At 38.5% G+C, this 22,672-nt stretch overlaps 1 protein-coding gene across 4 annotated transcripts in view; it reads left to right on the top strand.

The window, feature by feature from the left end:
* Positions 1–22,672, top strand: part of STXBP6 (syntaxin binding protein 6) — a 284,040-nt gene that overhangs the window by 133,126 nt on the left and 128,242 nt on the right. Inside the window, exon 1 of one of the 4 annotated variants that reach the window (XM_081047369.1) lies at positions 12,778–12,887. The exons of the other annotated variants lie outside the window; for them this stretch is intronic. The gene's annotated coding sequence lies outside the window, so the exon portion shown is untranslated. Of the gene's footprint in view, positions 1–12,777; positions 12,888–22,672 lie in introns of those variants that run through there. 4 annotated transcript variants of the gene reach the window in all.

Here is a 22,672-nt window from a genome sequence, read left to right on the forward strand (position 1 = left end):
CATTATACAGTGTGGTCAGTATCATAAATACTCTGGTTTGTGCAATATTAAAAGTGAGGTTTGGATGGCAATGATTTACTTAGATTAATGGGTTGGATTACACTAATTTTAGCCTAACCACATTGAGTCCAATTAGAATTTTCAAGTTTTGATTTTGTGAAAGATGCTCTGTAAATCATCATTTTCCTAAGTTTCTAATGGGCCTTCAAAAGGTAAGAGTTATCTGTGTATCCTGACAAGTCAGGTATACCGTACTGGTGAGAAGTTGCAGAAGCCCTTCTGATATGAGGCTTCCTTTGGTCAGATATAGAGTAATGAGTGGGGAAAACCTACCTCCCAGAAATGGCTAATCGAGTGATAGTTCTGTGTGTGTAATCTGTGTTCCTTCCATTTCCAGGATCAAAGTGATTACAAGTAACTCTGCCAAAGGACAAAGGCGTGGGATACAGAAAAAAAATGAATTTGAATCTTAGTTCTCCTGAGTAGTTGTGTACCTCGGAGAGAATCACTTGGCCTCTCTGAGCCAGTTTCCACTTATGTAAAATGGTGACTAAAAATAGCTATCTTGAAGGACTATTGTGAGGACTTAAAAATTGTATGAGAAGATATGCAAAAACCACCTTGCTTGGTCACAAAACATAATAAATTCTTACTAAATGGTAGTTTCTTCATTATCCTCAGCTTATATTTGAAAGCATTCTTCTAATGGGGACAAGGAGTAAGAGTCATCAGTCATCTGTCAGAGACTGTGCTAGAAAAGGCAGGAAAGCCGCTGGTGACTCTGCATATTCCTCTAACCGGAATCGAAATTTTGTGGAGGGGCCAAAGAGGGTTTCTAGTCCAAGAAGCTTGACACACATTAGGAGTCTGATCAAGTTTTGTCATTGCTATACGGGCTTGTCTGAAATTATTCACTCTGAAGATGGAAACTATTCATCTCTTCAGAAGAGCAAATGAGTGACAAGCCAATGGAGTTTCAGTGTAAAGCGAGGAGGCTGGATCCACCTTGATGTCATTTCATATTTGAAAAGGTTTGGTGCAGTGAGGTGAAAGGGCACTAGACTTAGACACAACTCTGTTCGGATGTGGCCATATCCCTTTCTAGTCGTGGGCACAGAACGTACCTAACCTCTGTGAACTACTTTTCTCCCTTCTAGAGCAGGCACAACTCAGACCTCATGGGCTCGGTGTGATATTTAAATAAAGCCGCTCTGAAGAGCCTGGCTCAGTGTAGACCTCAGACAAATGCTGCTTGACAGCGCGCTAAGCATTTTGTGTGTGTGTGTGTGTGTGTGTGTGTGTGTGCGCGCGCGCGCGCGCGCGTGTGTTGGGGGGGTTGGGTACAGAATCGTGCAAAATGCAGCTCCATCCTCAGAGAGCTTAGAAGCCCCAAGAGTATATCGAATGCTTAAAAGTGGTCCATTCAAGGGGAGAACACAGTGGGAAGCACACCTGCCTGCTTTATGGCTGTATTACCCCTTCACATCCGAAGTGCCATGACCCTGGCCTCAGCATAAGTGCTGGACCTGTTAAGAGCTAAGTTCCATATTTCATTTTGAAGTCATGGTCGATCGGTGTGTTACAAAAACAAAGCACACCAATGCTTGCCTGGTCATTCAGTGTGAGGTTTTTGTTTGTTTGTTTGTTTTGCTGGTGTACTGTCAGTTCTTATTTTCTTCTTCTGAGAATGTCTTTGTTTGGGTGGAGAGCCTTAAAGCCCAGTAGGCAGCAGGCAGCTGTCACAATCTGTACACTGAGATGGCTTTAAGCTGTGTGCTCAGGCCCCAAAGAGCTTGAATTTCCTGCAGTTTAATAACATGCTTTAAGAATATAAAAGAAATTTCTGAAAACCATTTTCTGGTTTATCATGTTTTCTCCATGATCATTTTTATGCAAATGAATGCCATTCATTTGGATTTTCTTCTACCATTAAAAGCTTTCAAAGCCAAAGCCTGCATCTGAGTCTGCAGCAGTTCAGCTGAGTCTCTAACTACTAGCTATTTCTTCTTCCTGGTGAGCAGAAGCAAGGTCCTCTGCTGTCGGGTGCCAGCCTCTGTAGGTTGGTCCTGAACCTTACTGGGGTTTTAGTCTTTTCCTTGTAACTCCAGTCTATTCAAAATTGCAGTGATTTTTTTTTCTTAATTCCATTGACCCACATGACCAAATACCTAGTAGGCAATGCTTTCTTCATGTTCAGTTACCCAATTATTCTTCAGTTGGAAATTAAACACTCCCTTGTGCTTTGGGACATGTGTGGGGATCAGGAGCCCGTAGCTTCATGCTGGAGGGGAGAAAAGAGCTTGGGCTTTGCAGTCAAACAGACTTGGGTTTGAACCTTGCCCTGACACCAGCTGTGTGATCTTGGGCAAGTTACTTCACCTCTCCATACCTTGGTTTCTTCATCATTAAAGCTGAGTGTTTGGTGTGCTTGTAAAGATGAGAGGTGATCTGTATGAAGTATCTGGCCTGTTTCCTACCATAGAATAAATGTTGCTTGATTTCTATTTTGTCATGTGGTTACAAGTCAAAGATTGTTGGCGGCCATCAGAAGCTAGAAGAGGCCAGGAACAAACTTTCCTCTAGTGCCTCCAGCAAGCAGATGGCCTTCTGACACCTTCATTTTGGACATCTGGCCTTCAGAACTGTGGGAGAATAAACTTATGTCATGTTAACCCACCCAGTTTGGGATAATTTGTTATGGCAGCCACAGGCCACTCCCTCTAAGATGCTGCATTCTCAGCACTCAGGTTTTTAGCCATTTGGACATCTAGACAAGGCTCATTCCTTTAAACAGAGGAATACTATAAGAGGTACAGAAGACATTATTCTTACCTTCGTGCTGTCAGAAATTTAATAGAAATATAAGTAGGAATTTTTCTGTACACTGAGCACTTTGCATATACTCACAAATATGTGAAGAAATAAAGTATGCTTGAGGATATCGCCTTATTCTCAGAAGCTGTGTGAGGTGTTTCCCGTGTATCTTCCTCTCAGCTGGAATGCCCTTTGGTCACATCTTTTCTAGTTTTGCTTGTTTGAGAAAATTTGTTGACAGCATTAAATAAATCATGAGGGAAAATAAACCTTTTTCCTCCCAGGCTTAGTGAGATGAGGTACTTATTTGGTTCCTGGTGTATTATTTTTTCTTTGAGTAACAATACTTTAAAATCTTCCAACCCAGAATTTTGTTCTAATGATAAAGAGAGTTTTAATTGTGGGGTTGTTGTTAAATTTTCATGATTCAGAATATTAAATGCTGCGTACAGAGTATGAATAGTTACAGTCCTCCCATTTCAGAAATTTAGTTTTGTCTAGAATAACTCAAAAAGAGAAATATAAAATATTTTGGATTTCTGCCCTTCAGATTTTCTTTTGGTTGTGAAAAATACTAGGAATGAGCTTTATGGAAGTTTAGAAAAGGTTTGGGAAGAAAAGTCTACGCCAGTAAGAGGTGAATATAGTATATGGTAACTATGTTTATGCTGACGTATTAACTATGTGTACTTACTTAAATAGACCACATGGTCTACAAGCTTGAAATAAGCTTATTACCTGTCTTAATTGGATTTTCGAAGTATTTACTATTTTAAAAATCTTTTTATAGCAAATTGCAAGTGTGCAACAGTAGAGAAAATAGTATAATGATGCCCACGTACCCATGATCCAGTTTCAACAATTAACTCTCCTGGTTAGTCATATTGCCATCCACTTCCAGTTTACTTCCCCTCCTTCACTTCCCATTTACTTCGCCTCACGGCATTACTTTTATGTAAATCATCTCATTTCATTCTTAAATATTTCCATATTTATATATTTAAAAGACAGAATTTTTAAAAGCACAATCATAATACCAATATTCTAACAACAAATAACTTAATATCATCAAAGATCGAGGCAGTGTTCAACTTTTCCAATTGCCATATGTATATTTATCACATATGTATATGAGATAAATTCAAATAAAGTATAAGAATTTAAGAGAACTGTATATACATATACATATGTATATATATATGCATATATATATATATATTTGTTGTATATACACACACGTATGTTTATGTACAACTATAATTAAAATCCAAATAAGGCCTACACAGTACAATTGATTGCTAATTTTTAAATTTCTTTATATTTACATACAGAAAAGTATACAAACTATGTGTATAGCTTAATAAATGTTCACAAAGAGAACACTTTTATGTAACCAGCACTCAGATAAAGACAGAACATTACCAGCTCCTCAGATGCCCTCGTGCTCCTGGATAACCATTATTTTGATTTCTACTACACAGTTTAGATTTGCCTGTCTAAGAACTTCATGTAAATGGAATCCTAGAGTCCGTACTATTTAGTGCTTGACTTCTTCCTGTCAATATTGTTTGTGAGATTGCTCCACCCATGTTGTTGCATGTAGCTATGGGTTGTCATTCTCATCACTGAATAGGAGTCTGTTGTAAAATCTGTACCACAATTTTTCTCTTTTTGATCAACATTTGGACTTTGGCCAGGTTTTGGTTATTACAAATCGTGTGCTGTGACCTTTCGTGTATCTGTCTTTTGGTAACTATGCCTACACATACCAGGAATATATCGGTATATTGGGAATACAATTGCTAGGTCAAAGAGTATGAACCTCTTCAAAGAGCTTCAGTATATTCTGCCAAATAGATTTCCAAGGGGTGGTACCAATTTATACTCTCACACGTACAGAGTGCCACTTGTTCCATACATGTGGTCATTCTTAGTTGTAAATTATTAGGTTGGTGCAAAAGTAATTGAGATTTAAAAGGTTAAAAAATTTTGCAAAAACGGCAATCACTTTTGCACCATATTTAGTTGGACAGGGAGTGTTAATGAATGAATTTTTGCAGAGGGAAATTGACAATGTAAGGAAACAAGTTCTAGATCTTAGATGCAGAGCTTAGGAAACACATTGCTGTTTTTCTTTTTCTTTAAATTAAATTTATTGGGATGACAATGGTTAGTAAAATTATGTAGGTTTCAAGTGTACAGTTCTGTAGTACATCATCGATATATCACATTGTGTGTTCACCACCCAGTCAGTTCTCCTTTCATCACCATATATTTGATCCCCTTTACCCAAAAATTTTAAGGAAATGGAATTTGGCCAGATTAGAGGTAATTTTCTCATTCTACATCTAAGAAATATTTCTCATTTATAAAGTATCCAACTCTGTTTATAACCATCTTCTTCATGTTTATTCCTCTCACTGTGATGAAAACAGAATTGTTTGCCATGATTCCTTTGGGAAGAACTCTATCTGAAACAGTGTTGTTAAGGTGACTCAGTCTTGTCTTTCCAAGGCCAACTAGTACTTAACCCCAGTACCCATTTTCCATCTCTCAGTTGTCTGTTACTCTTCTGTGGAATCTTCTTTAGTTTCTGCATTTCTCTGAAACTATGAAGATTAAAAAAAACTTTAAAGTTGGGAAGAGGTACACTACTCAGTTTAGAGAAAAACATTACCTTCTGGCTCGTGCATTTTATACTTCTATTAGTGTTTTTAAATAAAATATAGTAGATGTCAAAATAATGGCATGTGTGGTGATGTATCCAGCTGTTACCAGCTTTTGCCTGTAGCTAAAATACGTTCCCACTAATGCTTATTCTATGCTCTTTCCTTTTGAATTTAGTGCTAATTCAAATGGATTCAGGCCTTTCCCACTATAAATACTTTTTGTCCTTAACTAATCTTTCAGTTGCTCTGTGTGCAACCCCCCTTATCCACTAATGTCATCATCTCTGGACACTGGGTGTCAAGATGCACACCAAGGTATTAGGAAGAAATTAGGATAAGTTTTAGGATGACTCTTAGATCTTGTTATCCATCTTATGCTATGGAATAGGTTTCTGTAACATGGGAAAGACCCATCTCCTTCAGTACTGAGGAGTCAATTTGATAAACTTTGAGTAATTGATAACCAATTGCATTTACTCTTCCTTATGCTGTGTGACAGAATCAACAACATTGTTTTTTATTACATTCAGAGACAGGGCATTCTCTTTTCCTCTATTGCCTTCTATTAAGTTTTGAAAGTCTTGTTAAGGATAAAGTCTGCACCTGCCTCTGGTTAACCCAGGGAAGCCCCTGCCAACAAAAGAGGAAAAACTGAAAGAATCATTAAAGATGCTGTCTCGGTGCTCACGGTCAAAAGACATTTCTCACTTGGCTTTTCTATGTTAAGAGACGTCCCTAAGCTCAGAAAAATAACCCCATGAGAGTAGTGTCAGGTGGCCCCTCTTTGGCCAGTCATTGTTTTTTTCTGGATGTGAGATGCTTCAATGCCACAGGACTTCTGAGTACCTGACCCACAGCCTGAGCTCCTGGTGCTTCCCAGAGATGCTTTGCGTAAAGCATAGGAGCCCCAGACTCTGAGGGTTTCATTAAGGGGCATAACATCCAGGCGTTTCATAAGCATTATAGTTTCCCCTGAGAGATTCTTTGGGTTCAGGCCCAGGGCTATGTCTTTGCCTATGAGTCTCATCAGAGGCCTGCCCTTTCCTCTGACCCCAGTATGGGTTCAAAAATGAATCTTCGTGAATTTAGGGCTTTTTCAAAGAGTAAGTTTTTCTCAAGCATTTTTGCTTTCTCCCGGGGAAGTGGCATCTAATACCTTTTCTTAGTCCCACTTTTAGGGATACAGAATGTTATGTCTTCTGTGTAAGACTAAGGCAAAGACACTGCATAGGGAGACTTATTTTTCATATTAATTTAATGTTTGTTTTCAGATTGAAATTGATCTGACCTAAGAAGTTGTTAGTTGTTAGTGAAAATCTAAGTGGTCTTCTTGAAGGCAGAAATCAATCTGTGTATAAATATGGGCTTATCTACCAAGATGGTACTTCTGAGTGTGGATCCCTTATAAAATCAAAAGTGTATCTTGGGAAGTGGTATGTGGGGAGAAGATGCTCCCTTTCAAGAAGCCCATTTAGAGGTGGGGATATTGTCTTATAATTGGGCAATATGTGGATGTGAACTTTTTTTTGTCATTAAACTTTAGCTATAATATTACATATTCTTATCCAATCACTGCCTATTTACTGTTATGTTGAACAGCCCACTCCCCAGTCTTCATATCAGTTCCCCACCCCTGCCCACAGTGTCTAAGAATGGAGGTTTTGTTTGTGGGAACATCTCTGTTTTGTGTAACTGATACATAAATTATATAATTCTTCCCATTCCTGGCTTCTTCTCACTGTAGTTGGCAGTGAGTTTTGTTGATAATTGATCTTTGTATGTAATTCCTGGGCATGTGTACCTCATGTCTGTTTGGCATTCTATTGAAATTGCTCTGGATTTTCTCATTTACTTCTCCATCACTCTCTCTGTCACATCATGCTCCTCCGTCTCTTTTTTCTTCAAAGACAGATGGGTATCTGTGTTCCCTTCTGTGAGCTGTTTCCATCGAGGCTGTCACTCCTGCCTGAGCATAGCCACAGCTTCCTGTTCAAGCCAGTTTGGAACCAGAATCAGAAAACTGTGAATTCTTTTGCTTTCCCTCACACATGGAGCTCTATATTGTTAATACAACTTTTCCCCTTTGCTTTCTATTTCAGAAACCCTGTCTCATCTTGTTAATCAAAATTTGATTACTTTTACTGATAGAGGGGACCTCTTTTGATTTGTCAGTTAATAAGCACTTGACTTTGGTAGTTGTCTGCTATGACGTCTGTACTCTGTTAGGTTGTTACTTCTGAGTAATTTCTCAGTTACTTATATAACTTATTCTCTTAAGTTAGAAGGCTCTAGTCTCTTGATCCAACTGCTAAAAATTCTGGCCCATTCATCTTGGTCTTCTTGACTCCTTTCAAAGTCTCGTCCCTCTACATATCCTCTGCATCTCATGCCCTCTTAATTACCCAAAGACAGTTATCTTCTCTCCAACCAGTTCTAGGGAACTCTTCCCATAAGTATTCCTGCATGCCTTCATATCTTCCATTTATAAAATAATCCTTTCAGGACTCCAGACTTTCTGTCAACCCATCCTCTTAGCCTGCCTTCCCTGGAGAGATGTCTGTACTTGTTTTGGGCACTTGTTAATCCCTTCTTTGCCCGTTAGCCCACTTCAGTCTGGCCAAGACCCTCTCCACTCGACTCCTTCTGCCAAGATTGTGGGGAGCCCCTAGGCTACCTAATCCAATGGCTGCATTTACCCTCCTCTTCACCTCATCTCTCAGTAGCAATAAACACAGTCGACCACTCTCTCTGCCTTAAAATAATTTTTCTGTCAACATCAGACATGCCATACTCTCTGCAGGTTACCCTTCCACTCCATCACTTAATTTTGTTTTTGTTTCCATTGCAGGTCTCCTGTATCTTAATTTTTAAATATGGAGACTCTAGGTCTCTGTCCTGGGGCCCACTCCTTTTACACATCCTCTCTTTCTCTACATTCTTTCTGCTTTGATTACTAAGGGTTAGAGACTGTTATTTCTAATATTCTTATATTTACATTGTAGGGTAGTTATGACAATAAAATAAGAATTCACATTAAACTGCCTGGAATATAGAAAATATTCCATAAGGGATCCTCCTGTTATATGTTTTTCACTTTTGTTTCTCTCATAAATTTATATAAAGAACAGACTCAAATATTTGTTCAAAGAAAGAATAGTTGAATTTAATCTTCTTTGGTTTCAGAAATTCAGTATCTTGGTTTTCTATTAGGTGTTAATTGCCACACATTCCCTCTAAGAAGGCATATATCTCAGTCCGCCAAATATTGGAGCAAACATCTTAAGATCTTTTTCTTTGACCCATATAGCTTTCATTGGTCTACTCTCTTGAATTCACTCATTTTGATTGTTCCCAAATCCAGTGTGTAACCCTGAAAGTCACCTAGTTACCAATTCTAAGGGGGGGGGGAGATTATGTTTTTAATTAAGCTGTTTTTGAGAAGGATTCGGTGAGTTAGTATATGTATATATAGCCCTTAGAACAATGCCTGGCACCTAGTCAAGGTTTGATAAATGTCCGCAACTATTATTATTTTTAAAATTCTTATTATTCTGCAACATACGAAACTCCTTGAAGAAGGGACTCACCATGTGTTTATGAACATAGTGGCAGCAATGATCTGACTTTTGCTCTCCAGAAGGTAGTGATTTCAAGTATTGTCCAAAGGCTGACCAATTTAGGACAGTGTAAGGTGCTCACTCAGAAAAGAGCAAATCCTGAGCTCTACTACAGCAGACTTGCCAAAGTAGGGTCTGTGGGATTGGGAACCAGAATCTGCTTTTTACAACACATTTTCACGGTTGGTTGCTATACACATTCAAATTTCAGAATTATTTTTGTGCCCAATAAATTGTGAGCACTTGAAGGTACAATATCTTTCAAGACGTCCTCCATGGAGTAGTTATGTAACAAGTGGGTTGTAGAACCGTCGACCTCAGAGAGCATTGGGTCCATTGCCCTCACGTTGCCAGAAGGAAATAGAATCTCCTCCAAGATCAGACTGTTTGCTAGTCATAGGGTCAGGACAGAGACTCGAGCTTCCTGGCTCCCAGTACCATTCTCTTCCCACAGTCACACAAGCTCCCCTTGCCTGCGTAATGGCCCAGAAGGTTTTCCAGTATGCCTTCCACAAAGCAGTAGAGGGGACTGTCCTAAGGGCAAACAGATGGAGGAGAAGAGGAAGGTAAAGGAGACAAAGAGTGATCTAGACAAAAACAAAAAGAGAACCCAAGAAGATAACTGAGATTTTGTGAGAAGAAGACCGTGGGTTTTAATGGCAGGTGGGTTTGGGGAAACAAAAAAGTAAGTTATATATAAAAATAGAGAGGGGAGTAAAGGTAGGAAAGACTGGGATAGGACTGTAATGAGTGTGTTTGTGTTTCATGCTGTAAGTATTCGTAGTCCGTGTAGTGATGAGAGAGATCTAAATTGCAGACCCTGAAGACTCTGGCACAAATTCTTCAATAACCTATTAAGGTAAACCCAGAGTCCTGGACAAGATCCCAAAGTTCCTCCTACTTCCAGTACGTCCATCTTTGATCTGAATGTAACAAAATGCCTAGTGTATTGTGGTCCATACAAGGCATGTTTGAGTTTTCATGGGGGAAAACTATGGGTTTCAGAGGAAATCCTCATATTCTCGATGTGTTCCCCACATGTGTGTGTGCATGGCTGACGGTGTGAGGGCTACACCACTGTGATGTATTTAAAAATGAAGTTAATTAGAACTTTTTCCTTGGAGGTTTTAAAGCAAGAAGAATACAGCTATGTTTATCTCTGCCTCAGAGCTGAGCCTGCCCCGCACTGGTGAGAAGTGGTTATACTGTTTGCTGGTCTCGGTGGTGGTCAGCAGGCCAAGGTTGAAGTGATGAGACCGTGATAGCAGAACTCCAAGGGGTTCCTCTAGGTTTTACTGCTACACATTTTTGAATATGGGAGGGGGGGTGTGTGAATGAATTGTCAAGCAGCTTTCACTTGTAAGTTCCTTGAATTGACAGCTTTTCGTTGTACTCTCTGGGCCTCGGCTGTTTTGACTGGCTAAAGAAAGGTGGAGAAAGTTAGGGGCCAACAACAACAAAAAAGCCCTAAATTTTTGCTTACAATTTGTTAGGGAAGGAAAATGAAGCATTTAAGAAATTTATGTTGCTTAATAAAAACAAAGTAACAAAAGAATCTCACTGACTGCATAAATATTTTGCATAACTATTTTGAATCACCAAATTACAAGATTTTTTTCAATAAAAAAAGTCAAGAAAATGTGTATCCATGCCAATTCTTTGGTACTTCAGAATCAAAGCTAGAGCACCTGCTGTTCAAAATTTTTAATGATTTATTTAAAGGTCAAGATGTAGACATTATACTTACCAGTGAATCCAATATTTATTTCTTCTGAATGTTATAATCCTATTATATAGCAGTACATTTTATTAAATATATTCAGTACTGAAGAAAAACTGTTTTGTTTTTTTTTATCCATAGCAATTAAGTTTTCAAATGTCCAGAACTAAACTTGGCAGTTTTCATTGAGTTTACCTTTTTAACAATTCAGAATATAATTACTGAACTTTATAAGGACCATAAAACTAAAAGATGTAAAAATGTAAGGTTTTGATTCTGATGGAAAATTTAGAATGAATCACCAGTTAGGAGTATGTTCAGCTGCACATAATGAAAACCCTGAATAAACAGTGGCTTTAATAAATCAGGAATGCATTTTTGTTACATAGGGCTCCAGGGCGAATATCACTGCCCTTCTGCCTTTGAGCTTTGCCTGCTTTACCTGGCTCGAATTGACTTTCAAGAGGAGTGGACCACCTTTAGGGTCACACCCTTCTTTCCATAAGTAGGAAAGGCGAGCTGGAAGGCAGAAGGGGCAGGTCAGCTTTCAGGGAATCTCCCAGGAACCCAGGCGACTTCAGTGCATTTCATTGGCTAAGACGTAGCCCCCCTCAGCTCTGTGTGAGGTAGAAAACACAGTGCTACCTTCCTACCACCCAAATCAGGGTTCTGTGAAACAGAGAATGGATATTGGGTAAGCTGCTAATCTAGTCAGCGCCTAGAGAGGGAACATGCACATTTCCTGAAAGGGAATTCACCTTCAAGTACTGATTCTGAATTTTTTCTCTGACTCTTCTTCCACTTGTTTTCTTCTTTGGGCTGTCATTTTTCTCTTTTCTGGTTAAGTGTACCTATCTTGAATTTTCTGCTACAGGGCAATCAGTTTGAAAACAATTAAATAGGCACTTAAGTATTGGTCTGTAGGTGTGGGAATAGGCCAAAAGGCCACGAGTCTCCCGTGATCTTTTGTGGAGATGCGTGCCATTTGTTAGTAATTAACTTGCTCTTTTCATGGTTTTCACAGCTCAACCTCCCCTCAGATCAGAAGTGGTTATGTTTAATACCTGCTGAATAAAAAGAAAAATCAAACTGTCAGTGGTCAAGGCATAGAAGGCAAGATAATTGACCATTTAATTCTGGTCATTTCCTTATTCTAGACAGGAATGTGAGAGAACACCATTCCAGCGTGTTGATGACAGTTTCCCACACAACACTGTCTCCTACACAGGTTGGCCTCAGGCCGCTTAAGGTGATGGGACTGTATTGGGTGAAAACTACTGTGACCACAGCGGAGTTTTTTCACACATCCTCCTCCTCCTTCCCACATTCACTTCCTCCTCCTTACTACCTTCTCCGTCTAGTGTGAACCATTTCCAGATAGTCTGCTGCTCTCATCTTTCTGCCTCCTCTGGATGGAATTGTTGGTAATGTGTATTTGGTTATCCAGTCTGCTTGAAATATGGTTTTTTTACCTATGAAAATGAGGCTCAAACTGCATCACTTGTATTCCTTTGGTTGGTCTCATTTTTACTGTTAAGACCTCCTTTTGGATCCCTTGGTGGGATCCAAAATATTCAAGACCTATTGGAAAAGAGTTGGTTTCTGGTGTTCTGTTTAATCTCTTTCCCTTCATTTTCTTTCAGGATTTCTGTCAAACTCTGTGCTGCTGTTTCATTGACTTGCTCTTTACAAGTAGACTGTGTCCTCAACACCAGATTTCCAGTCTCTCCTCTTCTCAGCAGTTAATTTCTTCACAATCTCAAGTTTCTCCAACACAGGGAGAATTGAAGTAAACCCATCACTCAGACTTGCGGAGGAGGAACTAGGACAGATGTACATATGTCGAGCAGCCTGCCAGCATTCAGCTGGCAGCTCCTACGTCTGTATTCATGGGCTCTCAGAAGCTGGAGGAAGCATTACCTGATTCATTAATGTGTACTTGTCTCTGGGACGGTTTACCACCGGTGGTCCCTGAGTTACGTACACACGATGGCACTCCTTCAAGCAAAGGAAGGAGCCAAGGAAGAAGGAGGGCTGAGGCAGAAGAGGGCCGACACCTAGGCGCAGGTATGAGGGTATGCCAGATAGAGGCTCGTGGCCTAACCCTGAGAGGGAGAACAGACTGCTGGGCTATGTATTCAAGGCAGTGAACCTGACATAGCTAACGGGTGGATGGAGGGCCTCTTTCCTGTTGGCCCCAGGACAAGACTTGAAATTCTACTTAGAATTATAAGCCCTGAATGATCTGGTTTTTGCATATTTTTTTTATTACTCCCCTCCTGCCACACACACACACTCATCTATAGCCACACTTTTCCCCACACACAACCTTTATGTCCATGTCAGCCATATTGATTAATCTCATGAACTTTCATATTCTTCCATCTTGCTTTCACCGCCTTTCTGTCTATTCACCCACCCACATTTGATGAGTCCTTCCAACTTCTCCTCACATGTTGTCCCTCCCAGATGCCTGCTGGAGTCCCCCTGGAGTGTGAGTGGATGCTCCTCCTCTGTCTCCTACACTGTCCGTGTGAATCCTTATCATGTCCCTTGTCACATTGCCCTGCCATTTGTTTGCCTGTTTGGTTGCTTGTTTTCTCTCCTACTAGATGGTAGGACTTTGAGGTTAGCGACCATGTTATTCAACTTCGTAAACACAGTGTCTGACAGAATATAGTTGCTCAGTACTATTAGCTGAATTAATGGATAAAATCAAAAGGAACTGGCTCTTGTTTTCAATTTTTTTTCTTTATATATATATATATATATACATATATATATATATATGTGTATATGTATATATATATATATATATATATATATATGTATTTTATTAGTTTCAGGTGCACAAGACCAGGTAATACTTAGACATTCATCATTTATATCCCTCACACTGTGGACCCCTCTCCCCCATCCCCCCATCCACTATCCCTCCGACATCGCACCAAGCCATCACATTATAGATATAAAATTATAGTTGGCATTCACCACTGTTCAGTTTCAGGTGTACAGTACATTGATCAAGCAAATTTTATAGCTGAGTTTTTCAAACTCTCCTATTGACAGTAGGCCCTACTTTTCAAGTCCCTATATGATTACTTAGTTTGAAGGTCTGTTTAGGGTTGGGGATGGGGTGAAGTGGAGTAGAGTCAGAGAAGTTGCTATGGCAAGAGAGAGAAAGAAGATTGATTTCAGCAAAAGTTCGCATGCAGATCAACAGGTCTCTGACATGCACCAGCATAAAAATAGACCTGCAATTCTTAACAGTCTGCAGTCAGCCTATTTGCTGAAAGGTCAAAAAAGAAGCTCCCAGCAGCAAGCCAGTGGAGCAATAATGAAAATCAGCTGATGATAGATTCAGAATAAAGGAAAGATGAAGATCATCTTAAGCCCAGACTATACATACACCTCATGGATTTCTCACCCATAGAACCACCATCTGGCAGAATGCTTTCCGTATGAATGTTGATTTTCAGAGTTACAAATCAGAGATGAAATTTTTTTTGCCTTGTCCCTTCCAACAATTATGTTTTCCACTAATGTTCCCATGACCATAGGAAGGTAAGAATTTTGGAACTGAAACCATCCTTCTCCATTCCTTCTAAACACCAGATCCTGTCATTATATCTTATATTGAGAACCATCCCAGTAAAAGTCTTTTTCACTCAGTTGGGTGTTCTGCTGGTGGTACCAATTGAATGGGCAGGCAGATCACGCTTTATAATTTATCTGTAGGCTTTATATCACTCTCTCAGTTTTATAAAACCATGGCTATATCAGCTATCTCAAAAAGCAAAATTTGGGTATTATAGGGCGAGAGGTCAGTAATGGCATACCTTTTTAAGATATTGGGCAAACAGGCAACAGATTTCCAAATAATGTGAAGGGGGCCTCAACTTGCTATGTTCTATAAAGGTCTAGAGATGTGCTTTCCTGCATGGTAGCCACTAACAGCTATATGTGGCTAGTAAACACTTATAATTAAAATTAGTCCCAATTAAATTGTGCTGCAAGTCTAAAATATAGACCAGATTTTGAATATTTAGTACTAAAAAAATGTAACATAAATCAACAACCTTTTTATATTTATTACGTGTTGGGTTCAAATAATATCATCTGTTTCTTTTTACTTTTAATATAGCTGTTAGAAAATGAATGTTCACATTTTATTTCTCTTGGATAGCTCTGATGTAGCATTGCAACATCACGATACAGTACACATGCAACATACATAGTAGGAATTTAATGAACATATCTCAATAGCTTTGACTTAAGATAATGTCCATCCCCAACAGCAGAACGATAGAAAATTCTCAGTTTTCTTCTCATCACGATACAGTACACATGCAATCTACATGGTAGGAATTTAATGAACATATCTCTATAGCTTTGACTTAGAGATAATGTCCATCTCCAACAGCAGAATGATAGAAAATTCTCAGTTTTCTTCTCAGATTAGCCCAACAAAGCTATAACTCTAAGGATAGGTATGCTTGTATTGTGTGACCTCATTTAATCAAACCTTTCTCTAATATCTTTCATTTATCTCTGTTGTTTCCAGAGGAACCTATTGCCTTTCAGTTGCCTAACTGAGCATCTAGGGTTGGAATTAAGACTTCCCAAACTAGAATAGAAGTCAGGAAAATACTCAGACACCAAGAGCCAGAATTACACTTGTCCATATGGTCTGCTGCTGCAATATTTCTGTTGCCTTGGCCACCAGATCACAAGGGGATGTAAATGTTATTAGGTAAATGCAGCAAAACATCTTGCTATGTAGCTTGATTTAAACCAATCATACCTCTTTAGACAAAGGCAAATAAATGCAGTATTGTTAATTTCTTTTCATATAGTGTTAAGACATAATGAATTTTCTGCTTTTCAATCCGTTGTACTGACACGAATTTTTCAATTCTGGGTTTGTGGTATTTTCTAGCGGTCTGGAGTTGACCACTTAAGTGCTCTTTTGCCCTCTGGACATCAACACTCCCCTATTGTTTTTCCACCAATGTGTTTATTTGAGCATGCTGAACAAGAGTTTAGTGCAGAAACTGGGCTAGACAATGTCATAAACCATCAAAATGACTTTTCTAATAGGAATGTTTGGCCAGTGGGAAAGGTTTAATGTTAAGAGGCCTTATGAAAGCTTTTGGATGTGGGTCACCATGGAGATGCTTTCCGCTCTGTTTGCAGGAAGGCCAGGCCTGACTTGCCCCTATTAGAAGCAAATAAACAATGTTTAAAAATGTAAACACTATTTCTTATAATGTAGTTTGATACTAGTATAATGATCTAACTTGGTTTTGTATTTTTTGTTTTCCTTTTCTTGTTAAAATTTGAAAGAATGACTTCCTCTGGACCTCAGAATTTAGAAAGGGATTTGGTGTACGTGTTGAGTTTTATGTGCCTTCGAAATGATTGGAAGAGCAGTGTCTAACATAAAACAAACAGGGGTCTTGGGGGAGGGGTATTTCTTTTTAAGCAGGGATAAAGTATGAAATGTAGTTAAGTATTATAATGATCAAAGAAGACAGAAGTAGGATCATTTGAAAAATTAAATCTTTGTATGACGGAGCTGTTATAGGAGATGTTAGGAGATAAACAGTCCTTAGCTTTGGTCGGCAGTATAACATCTGATAGAGGAGCTGTCCTGCGATTTACCTGTTTACACATACGGTTAATATTACTTTTGTATTCAAAAAAGGTAGTGAGATTGCCACGGTCCCAGCATATTCTGTGTTTTTAGTTCAAGCAGCCATGTAGGAGGAGTTTGCCCTAATTTCTTTCCTTTATAAAGTTTTATGCAATTTCCATTGTCTTGTACAATGTGTGCATCATAGATAAACAAGATGAATTTTCTTCCCATGTAAAACCAGGCAAAATTTCTGTATACGATTTTGTACCTAATTAGCATGTTACTGCATTTGTAAAGTGGTCAAGTGTTAAGTGATTTTTGATTGGCAGTTTTGAATGCCTTTCATCCATAAAGCCCAGAATACTGGGAGCAAAATGATTACCAAAATCTCTGAAAAGCTGAATGTACACAGGCAGTGTTCTTTTATCTCAGCCAAATGGCTATGCACGCACACGCAGACAATAAAGCTTAATGTCAAACAGTAATATTTAAAGACAAAACTTACAGCCAAGAAAATAGTTGCTTAAAGTTCTTTACTCATGTTTCTGGGTATGCATGTGTTTAAAACACATCAGCTATGATTAGAAATGGTAATCTAAGTTACTATTTTTCACATATTAATATTTCTAAGATGTCCCCCGTTTTTTTTCACATTTTACAACGTCTGAAATTGGGATGTATCTAGAATCTATGCCATCTTTAAATTGTTATCAGCCAGGTAGCAGGCAGCCAGGTGGCAGTCATGATATAATTGTGATTACTGTGCAGACTGGGCATAACTACTCGTAATGTCATCACTTCGATTAAGGTAGATCGAGTATAACTGTCCCATAAGCTGCTTTCAAAAAGATGATGCTATTCAGTGTACATATGAAGGCATGGGAACAGAGCAACATGATTTATGGTAAGTCTAAGTCAGCAACAGCTCTTTCAGTAAGTATGAAATAAGAGTACGTGATCAGAAAGCATTGTGTCATAGTTTAATTAGTAGTCTCTTTGCTTATTTAGTGTTATATTAATAATGGTGCATCTTAATAATCAACAGTGACTTGGACATGATGGAAACCGATAGATCAGATCAGGACCTTTGCAAAGTGAATGTGGATTTTTTTGCCTTCACATTCTTCCTCTGGGTGTGTCTTCTATTTCTCCATCTTACAACAGACCAGTGATCTCTTCAGTCTGACGGTGGCATTGCTGACAGCATGCAAAGAGTATGCCACTCAATGCATCCCCTTAGTACACTAAGAAACAATCCACCCATGCGCTTTTGCCCATGATCTGTGTGTGTGTGTGTGTGTGTGTGTGTGTGTGAGAACACCAGTGTTGAATACATAAATGGCCAGTGTTCAAGTAGAGTCTGGGACTAATGGAACAGAGTAAGCCACTAGATTCCCAAATGGCCCTAAGTTTTGACTCTGAGTCAACACAAGTTTCTAGCCAATGGAGCTGTCAATTAGAGAGCCAAAAACTAAGTTAAATTCAAAGACTTGTGGTCCTAGCCAACCTAAATTTACCCTTTTAAACCAAAGGAAACCTCACACATTGTGCTTTGTGATTCTACACTCATTCTCCTATTTCTCCTATTTGTTCTGCACTCGGGCTAGATCTTTCTTGTGAAAGTAGATACGAATGAGAGTTGCCAAATTATTTCTATCTGGTCTAAGCATGGATGTTAAGTTGGTTTGGGTATGTGCTCATCAGGAAAAGATGAGTACAATCTCTCTCTGAGAAGGAAGCCTTTCTTGGTGGAGGTATGTTGGCTAATCTGCAGTTTCAAGAAAAGACACCAAAGAAAACGCAATCTGTTATAATTCTATTCTAGTTTATTATAATTCTGTAATTCCAATTCTGTCATTCTGTAATTCCAAGTTTATTATAATTCTATAATTGTGCAGTCTAAATAGTTGTATGCTCTTTGTGGACATATTTACTCTTACATTGTTTTTAGAAAGTACTAATTTTTTGCATGCGAAGCCCATCTGACTCCATCTTGGATTCTCTTAAATTTGATTTCGTCTTGCAATTCTTTCATCACATATATACCTCCACAAGTTTTCTTTTCCTATTAAAATTCTGATCATTCTTACTTGTTTTGCTTTAGTTTGACTGCGTTGGTGAGCTCTTTTTCACATAAATCATGTCTATGGATTTTTTTTTTCTGGATTTTTCTTTTCCTATGGTTGTCTGTTTTGTTTTTTGACAATTCATCTTCATTCTCAACTTTATGTTCTACCTTTTCTACATCTTTTACCCTTTCCTCCATTGTCCAAAATTCACTTATTTCCTTAATTTGGAAATTCCTATATTATAAATGTGGCCCAACAAAGTCTATCTCCAACAAAGACTCTCTGCAGGATATATTATAGTAAAATGGTTTATTGCTATGAGAAATTGAATATGCCAATGATCCTACGTTTGCTCTTTCTAGTTTTTCATGTCTACTAAATGATTTTAATTCAATGCTACGTTGGAATATCAGCTTTTATAAAACAGCTTTAGATAGTGCAAAATTTCTCTCTGGGAAGATGAATCTCTGAGAGATGGTTTTGTCCCTTCTTTTTGTGTCTCCTTCTTCCACCCATTCCACTGTCCTGCTCAACACTCCAGTACCTGAAACATAGCAAGTCCTCCATAATAAAGTTACATGAATGAATGAGTCTGTCTTTAAAATGTATTTTTTACTTTCTAAAAAGCAAAGAAACCTAATTCTACCAGGAAAAGTTTTGTGGAAGTTCTGGGGAATGAGGGAGACTAGGGATAGTAACTCTTAATACTTACCTTTTTGATCTTGGGAGGATTAAACAATAGCTTTCCGGGTATATGCTTAAACAAGAAAGTACTAATTTTTACACATCTAGGTAATTTCTTTTAATATTTTTAAAATAGCTGTGTAATAATCATTTAAAATTTTTCTTATGAAAAAATCAAAATCCTAATGCTTTACTCAAACACACATTTTTTCAGCGCTGTCCACATTCTTAGATGCAGTTGTAAATTTAGTAAACCTGCTACTCTTGATATCTGAGTAGACTATCTCAAGACAGTTTTTCTTTAGTGATACTGGTTAATGTGATAGAAGCCGCCCTCGGTGTGATCACCAGAATAATGAAGTGATTTATTTAATTCATAGAGCATTTTCATCCATAACAGGACATCATGAAAGAATTTCTCTTCAAGAATATTATGTGTGGGTAGAAGTTTTGTTTATGAAACCTGTGTTACATCTAGCACAATACTACAGTCTCAGAAATGTGTGGTAAAGATTACATCATAAGGAATATGATTTATGTTTCTAAGGAAATGTGGCTCTTCTTCAAAAACAAGAAATTCAACAGACAAATTAAAAATACATTAAAATGCTTTCCACATTATTAGGAAAATGCAGATATGGTGAAATACGAGACAGGGGCAGACTGTGTCACCATGTTTCCACAAAAATAAGACCTAACCAGACAATCAGCAATACTGCATCTTTTGAAGTAAAAATTAATATAAGACCAAGTCTTATTTTACTATAATATACTATACACTATAATATATTATATACTGTAATATAATATAAGACTGGGTCTTATGTACTATAATATAAGACCAGGTTTTATATTAATTTTTTTTCCAAAAGACGCGTTAGAGCTGATTGTCTGGCTAGGTCTTATTTTGGGGGAAACAAGTATCTCCTTGTGACTTGTCAAGGGCCTACTCTATCAGAGCAGTGTGATTAGCCATCTGAGGAATATGTTAGAGCTTCAAGTAGATTTGGTTCCAAAAGTGGATTAGTTCTGTGCTAATAGAAGTGAAGCAGGTCTTGAAGAAATCTAACGAAACATTTCTGTACCTATGGCCTGGGAAATATTTGTAAATTAAAGTGCCTATAAAAGTTTCTGCGTGGTACCTAGGAGACACAGCCATGTTTTCTGGGGGTGGTAATGAAGTGCTGCTTTGTGAGTACGAGGCTATGTATCTTCTAGATTACCGCGAGAAGCCAGTTTGGTATGAACTCCCATTTCTGCCAGACTACACCTCCCAAAGGGCTGGGCTGGGATAGGAGGAAGAGGAAAGAAAGAAGTTAAGAGGAACCCAGTTTCCTGAGAATAGTCATTCCAGTTTATGGAACACTTCCCAGGGTGAAGTAGAGGTCACTCGCCCATATTTTTTCTCCACTTTAGCTTTGTAAAGCTGGTACAGTCTATAAAATTTTGTTGCTGGTGTAAATATCTAACGTGAGAAAATTCTGCTTGTGCTGTGTATTCTTCTAGTGCTGAAAATCTAAACGGGAAACCAGACATATGTTTATTAGCTTCCTTGAAAGTTCAACAATAAAATTCCCTGAAACTGCCAACGTGGGCACGAATGCTTTTTAGAACTGCAAGCTACTACTTTAACTCTCTGAGGTCTCTAGGAAAAGACAAAATAGCTTGTTGTACCCGAAAGGGCACAGTTTGGACCTTAGGTGGTCATAAGCATAGGAGACATTCAGAAATCCAGCCTTTGGGTAGAGATTTTTACACCTTCAAGTAATTGGGGTGGTGGGGTCATGGCTCCAGCTCTGTGTAGGCACATGGAGAGATGGAATGGAAGATGTTTGTCATTGCAATGTTAACTGTGTCCGTGGAATTGGAAGGTTGAAAGGCTCCTGAGAACCCTGATTTTGGAACATCTTTTTCTGAAATGCCTATGATTTTCCAAAGAGATTCATTTCCTACAGATTTAGAGGTTTTATTCAGATAACCAGTCTTTGCTTGGAATTGGTTGAAGAGCAAACTGATAAAGAATAGATATTTTTGGAGGCCTGGGTTCACTCTCTATTCCTGAGTATACTCTTCTTTTTGGCTGTGTTTTCTTTCAGTGGGAGATTGGAAACCTGCAGGGTGTGCTTCCCTTAGTTGTTCTGCGGAACTTTTACCTGATATCTTCTGTCACCTGTTGGCCTTGTGGAATGTCACACTATTTTTTTTAACTCCAGTGCCTGTATTGCGTTTTAATGGAAATTTCCAAACCAAAGGAACCACTTGGATTGATATTCAGAGTGCTTTTATTTTTCAGGAAATATAAAGAACACTAAAAACTGTATTTTCTTCTCAATACCCACATACCAGCATACTAGAAATGTTTAAATATCTGGGAGTGCCTGGTCTCAAGTAACTTTGGAATGAATAAATCAAAATAATGATCAGATACGAGAACTGCAAGGCTGAGTTGGCAGCTCTGAGCTGGTTGGTGATTGCATGTTTTTGCTTTAATGACCAAGATACTAAATTATTTCAGCCATGTGTTTCTTATTTCTATATATAGGTTTATCAGTATCTGAAGTGATTGCTAAAGAGCTGGAAAGTAGTGTCAAAAGCTGGGTAGGTTATCCAATTTTAGTTTGTTTTCAGTGTGAGGGTGTTAATAAATTAATAAGCTAGTAGGAAAAGAAATAATGAGTTTATGAGCTAGAAACACTATTAAAATCGTGAATGGACAACTTAGCATATGTCGGATGAGAATAAAAACAAAAATTGCGGGGGTGGGGGGGTGGAACAAAACCAAACACACACAAAAAGTAAGGATGCCTGGTTTGTTTAGAAATATTGACAGGGCAAGGTTAATGAAGGGTGAACTGGAATCTCTCTATATTCCAGAACATTCTCTCCTCTCTTTCCAGTTCTTTCCATTGAAGTGCTGGAGACTGAACTCTTGCTCCCCTATGTAATTGTACACATTTTAGAATTTTCCAGTTGTTAATAATGTACATTTTGTAGGGTGCTGACAAATCAATCCAGTTAGGGATTGATTCTTTTAAATTCCAGAGGACTATTTTGCAAGAGGTGGGGTATCTCAAGGCCCCTTTGTGTTTCAGTTTTCTACTCTCCCCTCACCCCTCTCTCCACTCACTTGTCTCTATGTGCAGAGGTATAACAATATCAAATGGTGATTCAAAGGCTGTCAGTGCAATAAACTAAAACGAATGAGACTTAAATCCCTGACTGATTATATCCTCTTCAGAACTAGAAGAAAATGACTTTTTGTTAAAGTTGCTAAGATAAAGATTTGGGAATATTTCTTTTTAAATGTTAACACAACCCACTGAAGGGAGGGGATCTATAATAAGGAAAAATCAGCCCCAAACATATCTGGTTGGCATTTCTGCTAATGTCACCAGAAGGAAGGCTACTGCAGCCCGTCCCCTGGACAAAGGGACTACGGGTCTATCACAAAAGCAGGGGAA

The sequence above is a fragment of the Rhinolophus hipposideros genome, assembly GCF_964194185.1.
Source record: "Rhinolophus hipposideros genome assembly, chromosome: 5".
In the NCBI taxonomy this organism is placed as follows: Eukaryota; Metazoa; Chordata; class Mammalia; order Chiroptera; family Rhinolophidae; genus Rhinolophus; species Rhinolophus hipposideros.